Consider the following 19,232-nt stretch of genomic DNA (forward strand, 5'->3'; position numbering starts at 1 on the left):
TTTTCCTTAAACATATTTTTATACTCAGTGGGCCATTCAATAGGGTACAATACTGCGAAGTTCACAGTTACCTTCATCTAAAGGGTTACTTTGTTAAGCACATAAACTACAATGTGCACTAATACCAATGAAGCATATGATGTCTTATACCCAATATGATCAAAAAATAACAAATACCAGAGAATACAAAACAAGCAATATAAGGAATTGAGTTAAACAATACTCCCCTAATTTGATTGGTTGACCCTGTAACAGCATAACAGGACCTCCATATCGAGCGGTAAGGCACAGTCCAGAGAAGGATAGTCTTTATGTCCTGACGACACACATCAGAGGAAACAGTCATGGATTACCCAGAGTCCAGTTCTGGGGCTGGTACCAGCATGCAAAGCAAGAATGGATCCAAAGATAGTTCAGCAACTTTTTTTTACTGCAGTATGGTGGTTAAAACAAGCTTGACAAAAGGTCTTTCATCTTCATCTTTTCTTTCTTTAAAGGTTTACTTGCTTTCAATCTTTAATCTTTTGAAGAGTGCATTTATGGAATTTTGCCTGTACAGATTTTACCTAAATATGGAAACTCAAAAATAATTCAGTTAGTGTGTTTCAATCTCTGAATACAGCATACTCTCATCCTGCAAATACAAATATAGTGTTAAGAACCACATAGAAAAATAAACATTTTAGGCATCTGAAATATGAGAGCAAAATAAAACACAGAAAGACAATAAAAAGATCTAATCCACCAGGGAGGGGGAAAAAAGGAGTGGGGTGTGGGTGTACAGGCTACGACCGGGGAGGCCATCAAGGTAGATGCTTTTCCGTGGCCAGATTCCCAATGAAGGAAAGTTCTAGACAATCCTAGGGACGTAGTGCATCCTGCATAGGGGTAAGACAAGGAAATTTAGGGCACAGCTTGTGGTTAGACAATAACATTGTACGAGGAGATTCAAAACGTTTTAGGTTCACCTCCTAAAAACAATCACCCCCATTACATAAAGATATTCATCAATACTCATCAATACTTCCCCCATGTTTGCGTGAAACATCTCCTGTGACACGCAAACACAAGATAACAAGAAACTAAATGACAAATCATGCACTCCACTCATGCAGAGACAATTCTCAATAGCAAGCAAAATGAAATACACTTCACAATTCAATATGCTGTCCATACAGCACGCTTCCACACGTAGTCACAAAAGAGAAAAACATAACAAACAAACAAACAGTGAAAACCAATCGTTCTTGTCTTTCACAAAACAAAACATTAGCTGCTGACACAAATTTCAAACAACCACAAGTAACTTAAAATGCAACACATATTCTGACAGTCACTGAAATGCAACACTCTCAGAACACTACGAACAATTAAAAACATCCACTATGTACAAAACTTTGATATCACACAAAGAAAGCAATCACAGCAGATGCCCAAGAAACTTCAGTTGCAGATTGCACAAATAAAATTGTGCTTATCTGGGAACGATCAGATAACCACGGTAGCCACTGTTAAAGGGACATTCTAGGATAAATGAAAATTTCATTATTCAGATAGGACTTTTAATTTTAACCAACCTTCCTAGATTTAAACCAAACATAGGTAGGCTCATATGCTAATTTTTAAGCCTTTGAGGGCTGCCTCTTATCACAGGCTGTATAAATCTCATTACAACACCAAGAGACAAAATACACGTAAGCCATATAAATAAAACTAAAACTGTGATCAGATAAATTAGCAAATTATATAAATGCAGTAGAATCAGATAAAATGTGCATCATTTGTTTGCCGTCCCGTATCGCCTTAAGTAGGGGTGTTTATTGTAGACACATTATAGCCCACAGCTTAGCTGTTAAGCAGCAGTCAAAGTCATTGCAATAATAGTGGTAGACTAGGTAATAACCAAATAACTATATATATTTTAAAGTGTCACTGAAATCACTTCATTAAATAATATCTCATTTATTTATTGAACGTAGTGGGGGTTATTTTAAATAACAAAGAGTTCTGAAATATCTGGGAGATACAGTTTGACAGCCACCGAAATAAAATTATCATTTTGAAGCTATATTCTGTGACAGAATATAATATAAATACTTGTTTTATGTAGTTAGCAATTTATAGTTATCATTTTTTATAACATAGAACACTAGTACTGCCGCTTTAAATGTAAAGTGCAAATCGTTCTCTCTGCAACAAAGCCAAACAGAGAAACTTTTTTTTTTTTAAAGAAAAGCAAAACATGCACAGTGTTATCATTCTTCTCAAGGATAGTGAGGCAAGCTCAAAGTTTCATTTCTACTTAAAGGAGAAACACTGTTTACTGCTTAAAAATATAAAATTCACACTAAAACTTGATAAATGCTAATTAGTTTAACCACAACAAAATTATTGGATTTAATATTGTGTATAAATTGATATTCACCATTCTGCAGTTGTCCAGCCAAATATAACAACCGTATGTAACACAAAAATAAGCTTTCTAAAAAAGAATACTAATACAATTTCCCCTTTAAATTATTCCCAATGATCCTTATAATAAAAATGTATACTGACGTTCATTAAATAGCCTAAACAAGCATAAGCAGCATAAGAACGCACTCACAGTGGGATGCAGGCTAGTTAAAGGGACATTTTACCCAAACTAAAAATAATCTTTAATTGAAACTGCTAACACAGTGAAATATACTAGTCTTAGGCTTACAGTAAACCTCATCGTCTTTTATGTAAATATTCCCTTAAATTCTCAGATGTTATATCAGTTTGCCTGTATCCCTTTAAATATTTTCACTCCTCTGTTTTTTCTCGTTTTTTTTTCTGTCCGCTAGTCTCACGGATCCCTACACTAAAATTGTAGACAACTTATCACTTCAGTTTGCATTACAGAGAGAATTAAGTTATACTGCAAAAAGAAATATCTGCTATCTGAACAGCAGATTTAAAATAAATATATACAAAGAAAGGTCTCTTAAAATATATTGAGCAAACTACTAATACAGTGTTATTGCACTGGTTCTTTAAATAATAAAATGACAATTTTCTATTGCTCCGTCTACGCACTAAGCTCTGATCTTACAGACAAATATAAGATAATGAGATATTATTATTATCTAAAATTCAACCCATTGCAATCAACTGTGTTTTGAAAGCATAAAACCAGCTACTTCATATATATATACAAATAAATTTGCAAATGCAATTTCTCCTATATTTTATACTATGCAGCTTGTATAACAAGTCATGGACAATACATTAATAGCAACACCTTGTTACAGTGAACTGTCCCTTTAAGGACTAACCATTCATCACGTAAATCTCATATGTATATCCCAACCATAATTTAGGCTGCTTGTATGATTTACCACACAAATTTCACCTCTGTACTGTAGCATGACCTGCAGATTAATTTACTTGCAACAAAAACGGACGCACTTTTAGATAAATTTTCAACTACAGCCTAAAACTATATCTCATTAGGTGCACTAACTCCGTGCACAGACCTTACAAATACAACATACGTTAACCCATTAATCATACCAGTAACAGTTTCATATTTACCAGAGCGTGACAAAAAAATCACACACACCATCGCACTTTCAAAGCCACTTTCAAAGCCGTTACTTCACTTGCAAAAACAATATCATATCTTTACATGCCAAAAAACAATTATCACTTAAAACTAAAACTGCATATGAATACCACATACTTAAAACATGCTGGTGACTTTAAAATACAGGTTTATAAAATAACATTACAAGATATCTTCTTAAAACGTCTGATTTCCCTGCAGGGAAACAGAAAGAAACATTTTTACATTTTTTACAGCGATACAGACAAGCTAATTTCATCTCGCATACCAGAGATTCAGTCCCTTTTTTCCTTTCTCAGAAAAACATCTATTTCATAGCGTACGACATACCATAAAAAAAAAAAAATATGTTCTAGATATTTCGCCGCATCACAAATAGTTCTTATCCTTAAGAAAGGTAAGGACAAAGAACAGATATCTTCATACAGACCGATATCGCTCCTTAATATCGATTATAAGATTCTGATGAGTATTATTGCGGATCGCTTAAAATCTTTTATCGGGCTCTTGATATATAAGGATCAGGTTGGGTTTATGTCAGGCAGGATTGCTACACGGAACTTACGGAAACTACAATTAATTTTAAACCAGTCCTGTCTGCATAAAAACCCAACATCGGATGCCGCCTTAATATTAATTGATGCAGAAAAAGCCTTCGACTCCATCTCTTGGGATCACCTGTTCACAGCTCTCCCAGGATTTGGAGTCGAGGGGGCGTTTGTCGATTTTATTTGAACAATTTATAAATCCTCAACCTCATCTGTCCTGGTCAACGGCACCCCCACTACATACTTCCCATTGAATAAAGGTGTACGACAGGGATGTCCATTATCCCCTTACCTTTTTAATTTAGCATTAGAACCACTCGTAATATCCATAAGAAAAGAGATTGAAGGGATCAACTTGGGACATAGGAAAGTCACCACACTTCTATATGCTGATGACCTACTAGTCCTGACCGCTAACACTGCTAAGTATATTCCTTTACTAATCCATATCCTTCAAGAATTTAGTGCATTCTCAGGCTACAAAGTCAACACTCATAAATCAGAAATTTTTTTGGTTAAGCAAAAACAAAGAATCATACTGGCAACATCATTTTAAAGAAGCTAAATTTAACTTTGTTTACCTGGGGATTAAACTTTCTAAAAACTATAATGAATGGTATGAACTTAATTATATACCAATCATTACTAAGATTAGGCAGGACTTAGATACTTGGTCGAAATTTTACCTAACTTTATCTGGCAAAATTAACATAATCAAGATGGTGATCTTCCCTAAGCTCCTTTATTTAATGCAAAATCTCCCAGTTATTATAAAGCAAAAAGATATAAAACTACTCAATCAGTTATTTGCACAATTTATCTGGGGGGAAAAAAGAAGGGCCATCGGACTAACAAGATTGGCTTTGCCTAGACAATATGGGGGATTGAGCTTCCCAGATATCGAGATCTATAATCTAGTATGCATCTCTAAAATTGCAATTGAATGGCTAACAAATGCAGAATATATAGTTGACCAGAAATTGGAAACAACTTTAACCAGACCCTATTCTTTAAAAGCATTATTACATTGTAATATGAATAAATGTCCAACCAAAATTAAACTTTTACCAACTATTTATAGTGTAATTAGGGCCTGGCAGAAACTTCTTAAAAAAACTCATATTAATCATAAATTCTCTAAATATCTAACAATTACGGGCAATCCTAATTTCCCAGCAGCATTGAATTCTCGTACCTTCAATACCTGGGCGCAACAGGGCTTAATATATATAGATCAGCTAAGAGAAAGGGGCTCAGGGGCATGTAGATCACTACAGGATTTAGCTACTGAATATGCGATTTCAAAAAAAGATTTCTTCCCATACTTCCAAGCTCTTCATTTCTTAAAGGAATTTTCATTCGATCCTTCAGATGAATGTGCATGGAATATCCTACAGATACCTATTAATTTCTTTAAAATAGGGAAATATAACGTAACTTCACTATATAAAGCAATATGCTAGAATATGGGAAGAAAAATTTGGAGCATATTGCCAAAAATTGGCAGGTGTCACCAGAAATTATACATAAAAGCTTTACATTTGCTGACTCAGCAACATTATCCACTTCATGGCGTGAGTCCCACACTAAATTAATAAACAGAATATATATTACTCCTAGTAAGAAAGCAAAATGGGACCACTCCGTGGCTTCATGTCATAAATGTAAAGCTTTTAATGCTGACTTGAACCATTGCTTTTGGACTTGCCCTAAAATCAGGAAGTTTTGGTATAAGACTAACGCCTGGCTGAATAAAATTAATCACATAAACCTCCAACTTAAATTGGAACATATAATGTTCTTCATAGACGGACAAAAAATAGGCACATATAAACATTCACCTCAATTAAATTCAGCAATAATGGTCGGTAGACTACTTATATTGAAGTACTGGAAATCTAGTAAAGCCCCAACTTTAACAGAATTTATTCAAAAACTGAAAAATATACTGATTATGGAGCAAATGGACACATCTATAAATTCAGAAACACAAGTCAATCGTTTTATATTAAAATGGCGGAATGTAATTGCCAGCTTCCCGAAGGAAATACAATTACAACTGATTTCCCCCTTTCAGGGATCAGTGTCCATGGAGCTTGCTATTGCCAATAAACATTTCTCAGATGTTAGCGCCCAGACTTGAACACAAGACAAAGCCGGCATTGCTGGGACTCTGGTAATTGGACATGATGTTGGGGAGCTGGGGGGGGGGGGGACGAGCGGGAAACCCTCTCCTTTTTTTTTTTTTTTCTTCCTCTCTCTTTTGTTGCTTATTCTGTTTTGTTTTTGTTTGGTTTTGTTTAGCATTGTTCAGAGAAGTATATAAAATATAATTCAACAGGGAAATATTAGAGATGAAGGAATGCTTGATTCAAAATTCTTTGGATAAGAATATTAGCATGTGGATCTTTTATGGATGTTTTGATTTTTCTTTTTCTCATTGCTTATATATCCTTCTTCACTTTTCTTTTTGGAAAATGTATAAAAATGTACAACTGTGTTGAATTATAATAAAAAATTATAATAAAAAAAAAAAAACATGCTGGTGACTTTAAAATACAGGTTTATAAAATAACATTACAAGATATCTTCTTAAAACGTCTGATTTCCCTGCAGGGAAACAGAAAGAAACATTTTTACATTTTTTACAGTGATACAGACAAGCTAATTTCATCTCGCATACCAGAGATTCAGTCCCTTTTTTCCTTTCTCAGAAAAACATCTATTTCATAGCGTACGACATACCATAGCGTACCACATACATATAAGATTAACTTGTCACCAAGTTCAAAAACATAATTTATGCTTACCTGATAAATTCCTTTCTCCTGTAGTGTAGTCAGTCCACGGGTCATCCATTACTTATGGGATTATAACTCCTCCCCAACAGGAAGTGCAAGAGGATCACCCAAGCAGAGCCGCCACACAGCTCCTCCCCTCTACGTCATACCCAGTCATTCGACCGAAAACCAAACGAGAAAGGAGAAACTATAGGGTGCAGTGGTGACTGGAGTATAATTTAAAATTTAGACCTGCCATAAAAAACAGGGCGGGCCGTGGACTGACTACACTACAGGAGAAAGGAATTTATCAGGTAAGCATAAATTATGTTTTCTCCTGTTAAGTGTAGTCAGTCCACGGGTCATCCATTACTTATGGGATACCAATACCAAAGCTAAAAGTACACAGATGACGGGAGGGACAGGCAGGCTCTTTACACGGAAGGAACCACTGCCTGAAGAACCTTTCTCCCATAAACAGCCTCCGAAGAAGCAAAAGTGTAAAATTTGTAAAATTTGGAAAAAGTGTGAAGTGAAGACCAAGTCGCAGCCTTGCAAATCTGTTCAACAGAGGCCTCATTCTTAAAGGCCCAAGTGGAAGCCACAGCTCTGGTAGAATGAGCTGTAATTCTTTCAGGAGGCTGCTGTCCAGCAGTCTCATAGGCTAAACGTATTATGCTACGAAGCCAAAAAGAGAGAGAGGTAGCCGAAGCCTTTTGACCTCTCCTCTGTCCAGAATACACGACAAACAGGGAAGAAGTTTGTCGAAAATCTTTAGTTGCCTGTAAATAAAATTTCAGGGCACGGACAACGTCCAGATTGTGCAGAAGTCATTCCTTCTTTGAAGAAGGGTTAGGACACAATGATGGAACAACAATCTCTTGATTGATATTACTGTTGGTAACTACCTTAGGTAAGAACCCAGGTTTAGTACGCAGAACTACCTTGTCTGAATGGAAAATCAGATAAGGGGAATCACAATGTAAGGCCGATAACTCAGAGACTCTTCGAGCCGAGGAAATAGCCATTAAAAACAGAACTTTCCAAGATAACAGCTTGATATCAATGGAATGAAGGGGTTCAAACGGAACACCCTGTAAAACGTTAAGAACTAAGTTTAAGCTCCATGGTGGAGCAACAGTTTTAAACACAGGCTTAATCCTGGCCAAAGCCTGACAAAAAGCCTGAACGTCTGGAACTTCTGACAGACGTTTGTGTAAACGGATGGACAAAGCTGAGATCTGTCCCTTTAACGAACTAGCGGATAAACCCTTTTCTAAACCTTCTTGTAGAAAAGACAATATCCTTGGAATCCTAACCTTACTCCATGAGTAACTCTTGGATTCGCACCAATGCAAGTATTTGCGCCATATTTTATGGTAAATTTTCCTGGTAACAGGCTTCCTAGCCTGTATTAAAGTATCAATCACTGACTCCGAGAATCCACGCTTTGATAGAATCAAGCGTTCAATCTCCAAGCAGTCAGCTTCAGAGAAATTAGATTTGGATGTTTGAAAGGACCCTGCACCAGAAGGTCCTGTCTCAGAGGTAGAGACCATGGTGGACAGGATGACATGTCCACTAGGTCTGCATACCAGGTCCTGCGTGGCCACGCAGGCGCTATTAGAATCACCGATGCTCTCTCCTGTTTGATCCTGGCAATCAATCGAGGAAGCATCGGGAAGGGTGGAAACACATAAGCCATGTTGAAGGCCCAAGGTGCTGTCAGAGCATCTATCAGAACTGCTCCCGGGTCTCTGGACCTGGATCCGTAGCAAGGAAGTTTGGCGTTCTGGCAAGACGCCATGAGATCCAGATCTGGTTTGCCCCAACGCCGAAGTATTTGGGCAAAAACCTCCGGATGAAGTTCCCACTCCCCCGGATGAAAAGTCTGACGACTTAGAAAATCCGCTTCCCAGTTCTCCACGCCTGGGATGTGGATCGCTGATAGGTGGCAAGAGTGAGACTCTGCCCAGCGAATTATCTTTGAGACTTCCATCATCGCTAGGGAACTCCTTGTTCCTCCTTGATGGTTGATGTAAGCCACAGTCGTGATGTTGTCCGACTGAAACCTGATGAACCTCAGAGTTGCTAACTGAGGCCAAGCCAGAAGAGCATTGAAAACTGCTCTTAATTCCAGAATATTTATGGGAAGGAGACTCTCCTCCTGAGACCATGATCCCTGAGTCTTCAGGGAGTTCCAGACAGCGCCCCAACCTATCAGGCTGGCATCTGTTGTTACAATCGTCCAATCTGGCCTGCTGAAGGGCATCCCCTTGGACAGATGTGGCCGAGAAAGCCACCATAGAAGAGAATTTCTGGTCTCCTGATCCAGATTCAGCATAGGGGACAAATCTGAGTAATCCCCATTCCACTGACTTAGCATGCATAATTGCAGTGGTCTGAGATGCAGGCGTGCAAAGGGTACTATGTCCATTGCCGCTACCATTAAGCCTATTACCTCCATGCATTGAGCCACTGACGGGTGTGGAATGGAATGAAGGACACGGCAAGCATTTAGAAGTTTTGTTAACCTGTCTTCTGTCAGGTAAATTTTCATTTCTACAGAATCTATAAGAGTCCCTAAGAAGGGAACTCTTGTGAGTGGCAATAGAGAACTCTTTCCTTCGTTCACTTTCCATCCATGTGACCTTAGAAATGCCAGTACAAACTCTGTATGAGACTTGGCAGTTTGGAGACTTGACGCTTGTATCAGAATGTCGTCTAGGTACGGAGCTACCGATATTCCTCGCGGTCTTAGTACCGCCAGAAGAGAACCCAGAACCTTTGTAAAGATTCTTGGAGCAGTAGCTAACCCGAAGGGAAGAGCTACAAACTGGTAATGCCTGTCTAGGAAGGCAAATCTTAGGTACCGGTAATGATCTTTGTGAATCGGTATGTGCAGGTAGGCATCCTTTAAATCCACTGTGGTCATGTACTGACCCTTTTGGATCATGGGTAAGATTGTCCGAATAGTTTCCATTTTGAACGATGGAACTCTTAGGAATTTGTTTAGGATCTTTAAATCCAAGATTGGTCTGAAGGTTCCTTCCTTCTTGGGAACCACAAACAGATTTGAGTAAAACCCTTGTCCGTGCTCCGACCGTGGGAACCGGGTGGATCACTCCCATTAGTAAAAGATCTTGTACACAGCGTAGAAACGCCTCTTTCTTTATCTGGTTTGTTGACAACCTTGAAAGATGAAATCTCCCTTTTGGAGGAGAAGCTTTGAAGTCCAGAAGATATCCCTGAGATATGATCTCTAACGCCCAGGGATCCTGGACATCTCTTGCCCAAGCCTGGGCGAAGAGAGAAAGTCTGCCCCCTACTAGATCCGTTTCCGGATTGGGGGCCCTCACTTCATGCTGTCTTAGGGGCAGCAGCAGGTTTTCTGGCCTGCTTGCCCTTGTTCCAGGTCTGGTTAGGTTTCCAGCCCTGTCTGAATCGAGCAACAGATCCTTCCTGTTTTGGAGCGGAGGAAGTTGATGCTGCTCCTGCCTTGAAGTTACGAAAGGCACGAAAATTAGACTGTCTAGCCCTTGGTTTGGCTCTGTCTTGAGGCAGGGCATGGCCCTTACCTCCAGTAATGTCAGCGATGATTTCTTTCAAACCGGGCCCGAATAATGTCTGCCCTTTGAAAGGTATGTTAAGCAATTTAGATTTAGAAGTCACATCGGCTGACCAGGATTTTAGCCACAGCGCTCTGCGCGCCTGAATGGCGAATCCGGAATTCTTAGCCGTAAGCTTAGTTAGATGTACTACGGCATCAGAAATAAATGAATTAGCTAGCTTAAGGGCTTTAAGCTTGTTTGTAATCTCATCCAATGGAGCTGTTTCAAGGGTCTCTTCCAGAGACTCAAACCAGAATGCCGCTGCAGCCGTGACAGGCGCAATGCATGCGAGGGGTTGTAATATAAAACCTTGTTGAGTAAACATTTTCTTAAGGTAACCCTCTAACTTTTTATCCATTGGATCTGAAAAGGCACAGCTATCCTCCACCGGGATAGTGGTACGCTTAGCCAGAGTAGAAACTGCTCCCTCCACCTTAGGGACCGTCTGCCATAAGTCCCGTGTGGTGGCGTCTATTGGAAACATTTTTCTAAATATAGGAGGGGGGGAAAAGGGTACACCGGGCCTATCCCACTCCTTGGTAATAATATCTGTAAGCCTCTTAGGTATAGGAAAGACGTCAGTACACGCCGGTACCGCATAGTATCTATCCAGCCTACATAATTTCTCTGGGATTGCAACCGTGTTACAATCATTCAGAGCCGCTAATACCTCCCCTAATAGTACACGGAGGTTCTCAAGCTTAAATTTAAAATTTGAAATGTCTGAATCCAGTCTATTTGGATCAGATCCGTCACCTACAGAATGAAGCTCTCCGTCTTCATGCTCTGCCACTTGTGACACAGTATCAGACATGGCTCTAACATTATCAGCGTACTCTGTTCTCACCCCAGAGTGGTTGCGTTTACCTCTAAGTTCTGGCAATTTAGATAAAACTTCAGTCATAACATTAGCCATGTCTTGTAAAGTGATTTGTAATGGCCGCCCTGATGTACTTGGCGTCACAATATCACGCACCTCCCGAGCGGGAGATGCAGGTACTGACACGTGAGGAGAGTTAGTCGGCATAACTTTCCCCTTGATGTCTGGTGAAATTTTCTTGACATGTACAGATTGGCTTTTATTTAAAGTAGCATCAATGCAATTAGTACATAAATTTCTATTGGGCTCCACATTGGTCTTAGAACATATTGCACAAAGAGATTCCTCTGTGTCAGACATGTTTAAACAAACTAGCAATTAGACTAGCAAGCTTGGAAAATACTTTTCAAACAATTTTCAAGTAATATAAAAAACGTCACTGTGCCTTTAAGAAGCACACAAAAACTGTCACAGTTGAAATAACAATGAACCGGATTTGTTATAGAAACCAATTTTTTACAGTAAATGTATTGATTTAGCAAAGGAATGCACCCACTAGCAAATGGATGATTAACCCCTTAATACCGGAAAAACGGATAACAATAAAATATATAAACGTTTTTATCACAGTCAAAACACAGTCTCACAGGTCTGCTGTGAGTGATTACCTCCCTCAAAACTAGTTTTGGAGACCCCTGAGCTCTGTAGAGACGTCCTGGATCATGCAGGGAGAACAAGGAAGACTTGTGACTGAATTTCTACTGCGTAGAAAAGCGCCAAAATAGGCCCCTCCCGCTCATAATACAACAGTGGGGAAGCTCAATAAACTGATTTTATTTAAAACAAACGACAGCCAAGTGGAAATTAATGCCCATAAAATTTTTCACCAAGTACCTCAGAGCTAAAACGATTAACATGCCAGTAAACGTTTTAAATATAAATACATGAAAAGTTATAAAAAAAAAAGCCTGTTGCTAGTCGCTTTTACTGCAGAAAGGCTATAAGTTATATGTATACAGTATTTTCTTAGTGAAGTGCCATTCCCCAGAAATGCTTTAGTGCCAACATACATACATGACAGCCTGATACCAGTTGCTACTACTGCATTTAAGGCTGTACTTACATTTTAACGGTATTAGCAGTATTTTCTCAGTCAATTCCATACCTTAGAAAATAATATACTGCAACATACCTCTTTGCAGGTGAACCCTGCCCGCTGTCCCCTGTTCTGAAGTTACCCCGCTCCTCAGAAGGCCGAGAACAGCAAATGGATCTTAGTTACGTCCGCTAAGATCATACACAAACTCAGGTAGATTCTTCTTCTAATGCTGCCTGAGAAAAAACAACACACTCCGGTGCCGTTTAAAATAACAAACTTTTGATTGAAGAAATAAAAACTAAGTTTTAATAACCACTGTCCTCTCACACATCCTATCTATTAGTTAGGTGCAAGAGAATGACTGGGTATGACGTAAAGGGGAGGAGCTGTGTGGCGGCTCTGCTTGGGTGATCCTCTTGCACTTCCTGTTGGGGAGGAGTTATAATCCCATAAGTAATGGATGACCCGTGGACTGACTACACTTAACAGGAGAAATTTATTTTTCTTTTCCGAAACCCCGCAAAATGGCCACTTTTGCACGGCTTGAGACAATCATTTTCAAATAATACATTCTGTTTTTGGTTTAAAGCAAATCTGTTACACGCATACCACAGTGAGAACCGACAGACCATCACACATTATACAAACGGAGCTGCTGTAACAGTTTCTTTTCTTTCTTTTTTTTTCTTCTGATCTATGTGCGCGCTCAGTGGTGGCCCCCCTTCTTTGCCTGCTACATTTGTTTAACACAGAGATTTCTCTATTTACCACACAGCAGTACTCACTGACAGTGTTTTTTAAAAAAAATATTTCTGTCTTTTGCAGAAACTATTAGCTCTTCTTTTCTTTTACCTTATACATGTAATTTTCTCTGTGCATTCTTATCTATAAGCAGTTCCCATTTCTCAACACAATAATAGCCACAATAATAACATGCATAGCCACTTAATATTTTCTACGCACAGCATCAAAAAACACAAACAAAACAAAGCAAAGCAAGCATCAGATATCAACATGAGCTTCAGGTGGGTAACAAAACTCTATTATGGGAATGAATATGGGAAACTTTAACATACGTGAGACTCACTCACTGCCACCTTGCCCGGAAGAGCTTATCTTAAAAGCTCTCCATCAACTGGCATTCATATATTTCTTGCGCGCTTATTACAGACAGGACTCACAATACCTGTCGTATCCCAGCACAGGACTGATTACCTGTCTGGAGGGGTATCACAACTGCCGGCAGGACTATAACCTCCGCAAACCTGTGCTTCAACCACAGGAACCCCTTTAATCCTTTATCATATATTATCAACACCTATTACCAGACTAAATTTAGGTTCAGATTCAGATTCACTTTATTGGGTGACACAGTTTTTATTCCGATCACCGGCCTGATGCAATGTTGTGGAATCACTGCTATACGCTGTTTAGACGTTGCGCCTGTCTATCACAGGAGGAGGGGATATGCTAATTAGCCATGCGGCTGCCCTCCAGCATTGCTTTGTCGGCGGTAGTGACGTCACACATTTGCTCCGGTTTGGCGATACCGGAAGTATAGAGCACTTATAGGGGGTTTAAATAGAGGGATAAGGGTGGTGGGTAGTTAGATTGTTTTGTCAGAGGATTGGAAGCAAGCCCATTGAGAAAGGTGCCAGAGGCGCACCGAAACGTCTGGGGTATTTGTGTGATATATACTGTCATTTGTTTGTAATAAAAGAAACTTTCTACAACAAGACCGGTGAGTGCAGCATTTCTTCTATTTAACAAGGAGAGCTGGAAAGGATATGTATTGTTTATGCAGCACCACGGCAATTGGATTGGGTTTAATGGAGTGCACCTTATTTTGAATTTGTATATATATATATATATATATATATATATATATTATTATTTTGTTTGCACAAAGTTCCTTCTTTATAACTTTTGTGTGCTTTTTTTTTATTAGATGGCGTTATTATGAGTGTAACTTTACTTTGTAATGTACTTTTTAATTTGTTTTGTGACACTTTTTTGTTTCGCAAAACAGTTAAAGGGACAGTCAACACCAGAATTTTTGTTGTTTAAAAAGAAAGATAATCTCTTTATTACCCATTCCCCAGTTTTGCATAACCAACACAGTTATATTAATACACGTTTTACCTCTGTAATTGTCTTGTATCTAAGATTCTGCTGACTGCCCCCTTATTTCAGTTCTTTTGACAGACATGCAGTTTAGCCAATCAGTGCTCACTCCTGGGTCACTTTACGTGCTTGAGCTCAATGTTATCTATATGAAACATGTGAACTAATGCTCTCTAGTGGTCAAAATGTATTCAGATTAGAGGCAGTCTTCAAGGTCTAAGAAATTAGCATATGAACCTCCTAGGTTTAGCTTTCAACTAAGAATACCAAGAGTACAAAGCAAAATTGGTGATAAAAGTAAATTGGGAAGTTGTTTAAAATTCCATGCCCTATTTAAATCATGAAAGTTTTTTTTGGACTTGACTGTCCATTTAACCAGAGCTCTGAGGATGAGGCAATCATTCTAGCGTACATTGCGATTGCGCTCAAGTGATCGCGTTTACTTTCAACATGTAATACTAGCGGAAAACCCAACGTTCCAAAACAGCATGATAAACCCCTTATTGCTCACCAGTAAATGTTAAGGTGCCACTCTGGCCCTAAATATGGTAATCAGAATGTTCCTTAGTAAATGTAATAAAATGTTTTTTTTTACATTTAAATATTTTAATTATATTACTGAAAATGACATGAAATAATGAATAACATGTCATGATTAGATATTAATAATTCATTTAAAAACATACAAAAAAAACCCCCTGAATTTAAATATTTTACAAAGTCAGCATTAATATTATTCTTAAGGATTGGAATACCTTAGAAAAGAATGCAAAAAAATATATTATAATTACTTAAAGGGACATAAAACAAGTTGGGATAGAGACAAAATAATATAATATGTACTTTAATTACTTTACCTGCAAATTTATACTGCAGTGCCTCGCCATTAACCCTTTCTTTTTAGTTTCTGAATTGTAAAGCTCTAACTCCCCCCACACAATTCCTTTTATGGCTGTATCTATGTTTATTGTTCTTTTGGTAAAATGCAAAAGTGAATAGGGATTATCTGTTGGAGCATGCCTAGAAGATGTGAACTCAGTTGAAATACAATGCCTGTGTCTAAACACTGATAAAAGGGGGGGAGTTGGCTGCTTCAGGCAGTTTAGCTATGTAATTCATTTTGCTTTTTAAAAAAAATTATTTTAAAATACTTGCCAGCAATTTTTAAACAATTTTTTTATGCAAACTATTTTAAATTAATTAGCCCTTTTAGGTAGGCTTACCAGACGTCCCAGTTTGACTGGGATTGTCCCTGTTTGGAGGCGCTGTCCCAGTGTCCCACACGGTTGTTCATTCTGTCCCAGTAGGGTTGCCACCTCCGGGTTTCGAATCATGTGTCCGGGTTTCAGACCGCCTGACACTCGGACACATTATTCAAAATGACCTTACTGTGAGTCTGTGGCTGTTGCTCTCCAGCATAGTTGGATGTTGATACATTGTTAGATACAGCCCTGCTTAGCTTAACGTTGGTGCCCTTCAAAGTTCACATTTAGTAATACAGTGAGCAGCATAGGGTTTTTAATTTTGTAGTACTACTTTCTCTATTTTTCTAGTAATTCAACACCCCCCCCAACTCTTGGTCACATCACCGGTGATACACCTTTAGGAGAATCATGTGGGTATGACCAGAAAGTTCAGACTGGCAGGATTTTTGGCGTGGATCTTGCATTACTTCATGCAGGATAGCATTTTGGCTGTAATCTTCCTGCAATATTGTATAGCGTAGCCTCTTAAACAGCTTTAGCAGGTACGTGCTTCTTTTAAAATTATTTCATTCAATGTTGTATATATGCCTTATCAGTATCCAGTTCTGTTCCTTAATAAGACACATAAAACACATATTAGACTGCAGATATTAAATTGTGTGATGTATATGCTTTTCGCTATTTTATGAAATTGGTAATTATGCTTGATGTTTGGCATTGTTTAGAATCTGATATTTAGATGATTTGTTTGCTTATGTTGTGTATGGGTTGCCATAACAACGGAATGGTGCCTTTTTCACTAGGGGTGGTGTTGTGCTCTATTTAAACTGTGTAATTCACATGTTGTTTGACTGAGGAAGGATAGAGTATCCACAAAACATTATGCACATAAAAGCTACTACTTTCAAAGGACCGGTAATCGCCACGCCCCTTGAACACGCCTCTGACCACACCCCCACTGGCACCGCGCCAGGTGGTCCTAGTTTCACCTCTAAAAATTATAGGAAGCCTACTTTTAGGATATGCACAGATCTCAACCTGTTTTATGTCAGTTTATGGCAATTTTAATCTTGGATTGCAAGATTCCAATTAGGTTTCTAGGCTCATATTTGAATAGCCGCTGTTTGAAATAGTTAAAGGAATAGTACATGTGTGTACCTTACAGTCTGATATTTTATGTCTATAAAGGACATTTGTAGCTGCCATATGTAAATATTATCATACCTAACCCCTTCAGTAAGGCTCCACAGGTTGTCCCCAAGCTGGGAGAGTTGTAATGTAAACAGTGGATCATGCTAGGTCCTGGGTTGAGGAATGCAAGTGTGTGTGTGTAGACAGGAACAGTAGTTTCTAATTGGTTGTCCTTGGTTGTGCTTGCTGCTGAATGAAAGAAAAAAAACTTTCCCAGCTTGGGGGCTTCCTGTGAAGCCTTTCAGGAGAGCATTTAAAAGGTAGGATACCCTTTTCATTTGGCAGCTATGGATGTCCTTTATAAATATAGGTTATTTGTATGACACATAAATAAGTACACTTTAACATTTACTGTCCCATTAAGCCACCCCAATTACATACTGTATGTGATAGGATGTCTGTTTAAGAATACAAGAAACTACAAAAAATATCACATAGATTTATCAAGACACTTTTTTTTACAGGAGTTTTCACAAACCTAGAGATATCCAGTTAAATGTGATGGTCAATTGATTCAAAATATAATTTTTAAACTACTCTTTATTAAAGGGAAAAAAATACAGAAAATATGTTCAAATACATCCTAAATATTAATATCAAAGATAAAACGTACTTAAATCACTATCAGCTTGATTACGAGTTTTGAGCGCTATAGGGAAATTAACGACCGCCACAAAAGCGGCGTTATTTCACCTCCCAATAGCGCTGCTATTACAAGTTTCCAAAAAGCTTGTTTGTACGGGCGATATGGTGGCGTTGAGCTCCATAACGCACCCAAATACAAGCGCTGCTTTGACGTGCTCATGCACGATTTCCCCATAGACATCAATGAGGAGAGCCCGCAAAAAAAAAGCCTAACACCTGCTATCGCGGAAACAAATATTCCGTAACGCAGCCCCATTGATGACTATGGGGAAGAAAAAGTTATGTTTAAACCTAACACCCTAACATGAAAACCAACCCCTAAATCAACGAAACCCAAAAAGACCACACGAAGAGGAAGACCTAGAGGTAATAGAGGGGGGATTAAGCAAAGAAAAAAGAAACAGAGAGCATTGGAATTAGAAGAAGGAACTAAACTCATTTTTAACTTATCAGATAGAATATTTGAGAAACATGAACTAGAATTGTTAGCAAAGGGTATGAACTTTGCGCCAAATAGTGGTCCTAATCATTTTAACCTGTATATAGACTTTCAGAGGTTTATACGCAATTTAACTTTGAAAAGATATTTTTTTAAACAGTCAGATATCCATTACCCATATCCAGTATCATCATTGACTAAGGATGATGATGAAATCCTCAATAGCCTTATTTTATTAAATGACAACAATGGTGATCCCCTATCATCGGATACATTTTCTGATACAGTAGAGAATCTAGACTTTTCAATATATGAAGAGAACGAGGATTTTTCAATAAAACATTGCAATTTAAAGAAAAAGTCAATTTTTTATCCACAGCACACCCAGTCTGAATATATCAAAATATTCAATAAATTAGTATGTGAGGATCTAGCTGCCCTATCAACAAGCAATTTATCACACCAATCTAAATTAGGTGACAACCTATCAAAGAAAGAACGTGAGGCCCTTAATAATTTAAGTAAATGTACCGATGTGGTGTTTAGGGCAGCTGATAAGGGTGGGGGGATTGTTGTCCAGAACAGGGGAGACTATTTGAAAGAAGCGAATAGACTTCTATTTGACTCTACCACCTATATCAATTTAACATTTAATCCCACTAACAAATACAAAGCAGAATTATTAGAATTTTTAAATATGGCCAAAACCAATGGCGTTCTCAATCTGAATGAATATAACTTTATATATGAAGTAGCCCCTAAGATATCTTGCTTTTACCACTTACCCAAGGTGCATAAGGACTCCAAGACCCCCCCAGGTAGACCGATTGTCTCTGGGATAGGCTCTTTATGTGACAACCTTTCAAAATATATTGATTACTTCCTACAGCCTATTGTCACTCATACAAGAGCCTATCTCAGAGACACGATAGATGTCATCCAGAAATTTGAAGGCTTTAAATGGGAATTAGGCTATGTCTGGGTTACATGCGACGTTTCATCGTTATACACAAGCATTCCCCATACAAAAGGGGTGTCTGCTATCAACGATATACTTAGTAAGAATAGATTTGCTGAAAAACAAATTGATTTCCTAGTCAATGGAATATTATTTATTTTGAATCATAACTATTTTTTATTTGAAGGAAGATTTTATAGACAACATCAAGGCACGGCGATGG

At 38.3% G+C, this 19,232-nt stretch overlaps 2 long non-coding RNA genes across 2 annotated transcripts in view; one reads left to right on the forward strand and one right to left on the reverse strand.

The window, feature by feature from the left end:
* LOC128639998 (uncharacterized) overlaps positions 1-19,232 on the forward strand; it is a 120,682-nt gene that overhangs the window by 49,126 nt on the left and 52,324 nt on the right. The gene's annotated exons all lie outside the window — the stretch shown is intronic.
* LOC128639999 (uncharacterized) overlaps positions 1-19,232 on the reverse strand; it is a 96,726-nt gene that overhangs the window by 1,766 nt on the left and 75,728 nt on the right. The gene's annotated exons all lie outside the window — the stretch shown is intronic.

Source organism: Bombina bombina, chromosome 9 (assembly GCF_027579735.1).
Source record: "Bombina bombina isolate aBomBom1 chromosome 9, aBomBom1.pri, whole genome shotgun sequence".
Taxonomy (NCBI): Eukaryota; Metazoa; Chordata; class Amphibia; order Anura; family Bombinatoridae; genus Bombina; species Bombina bombina.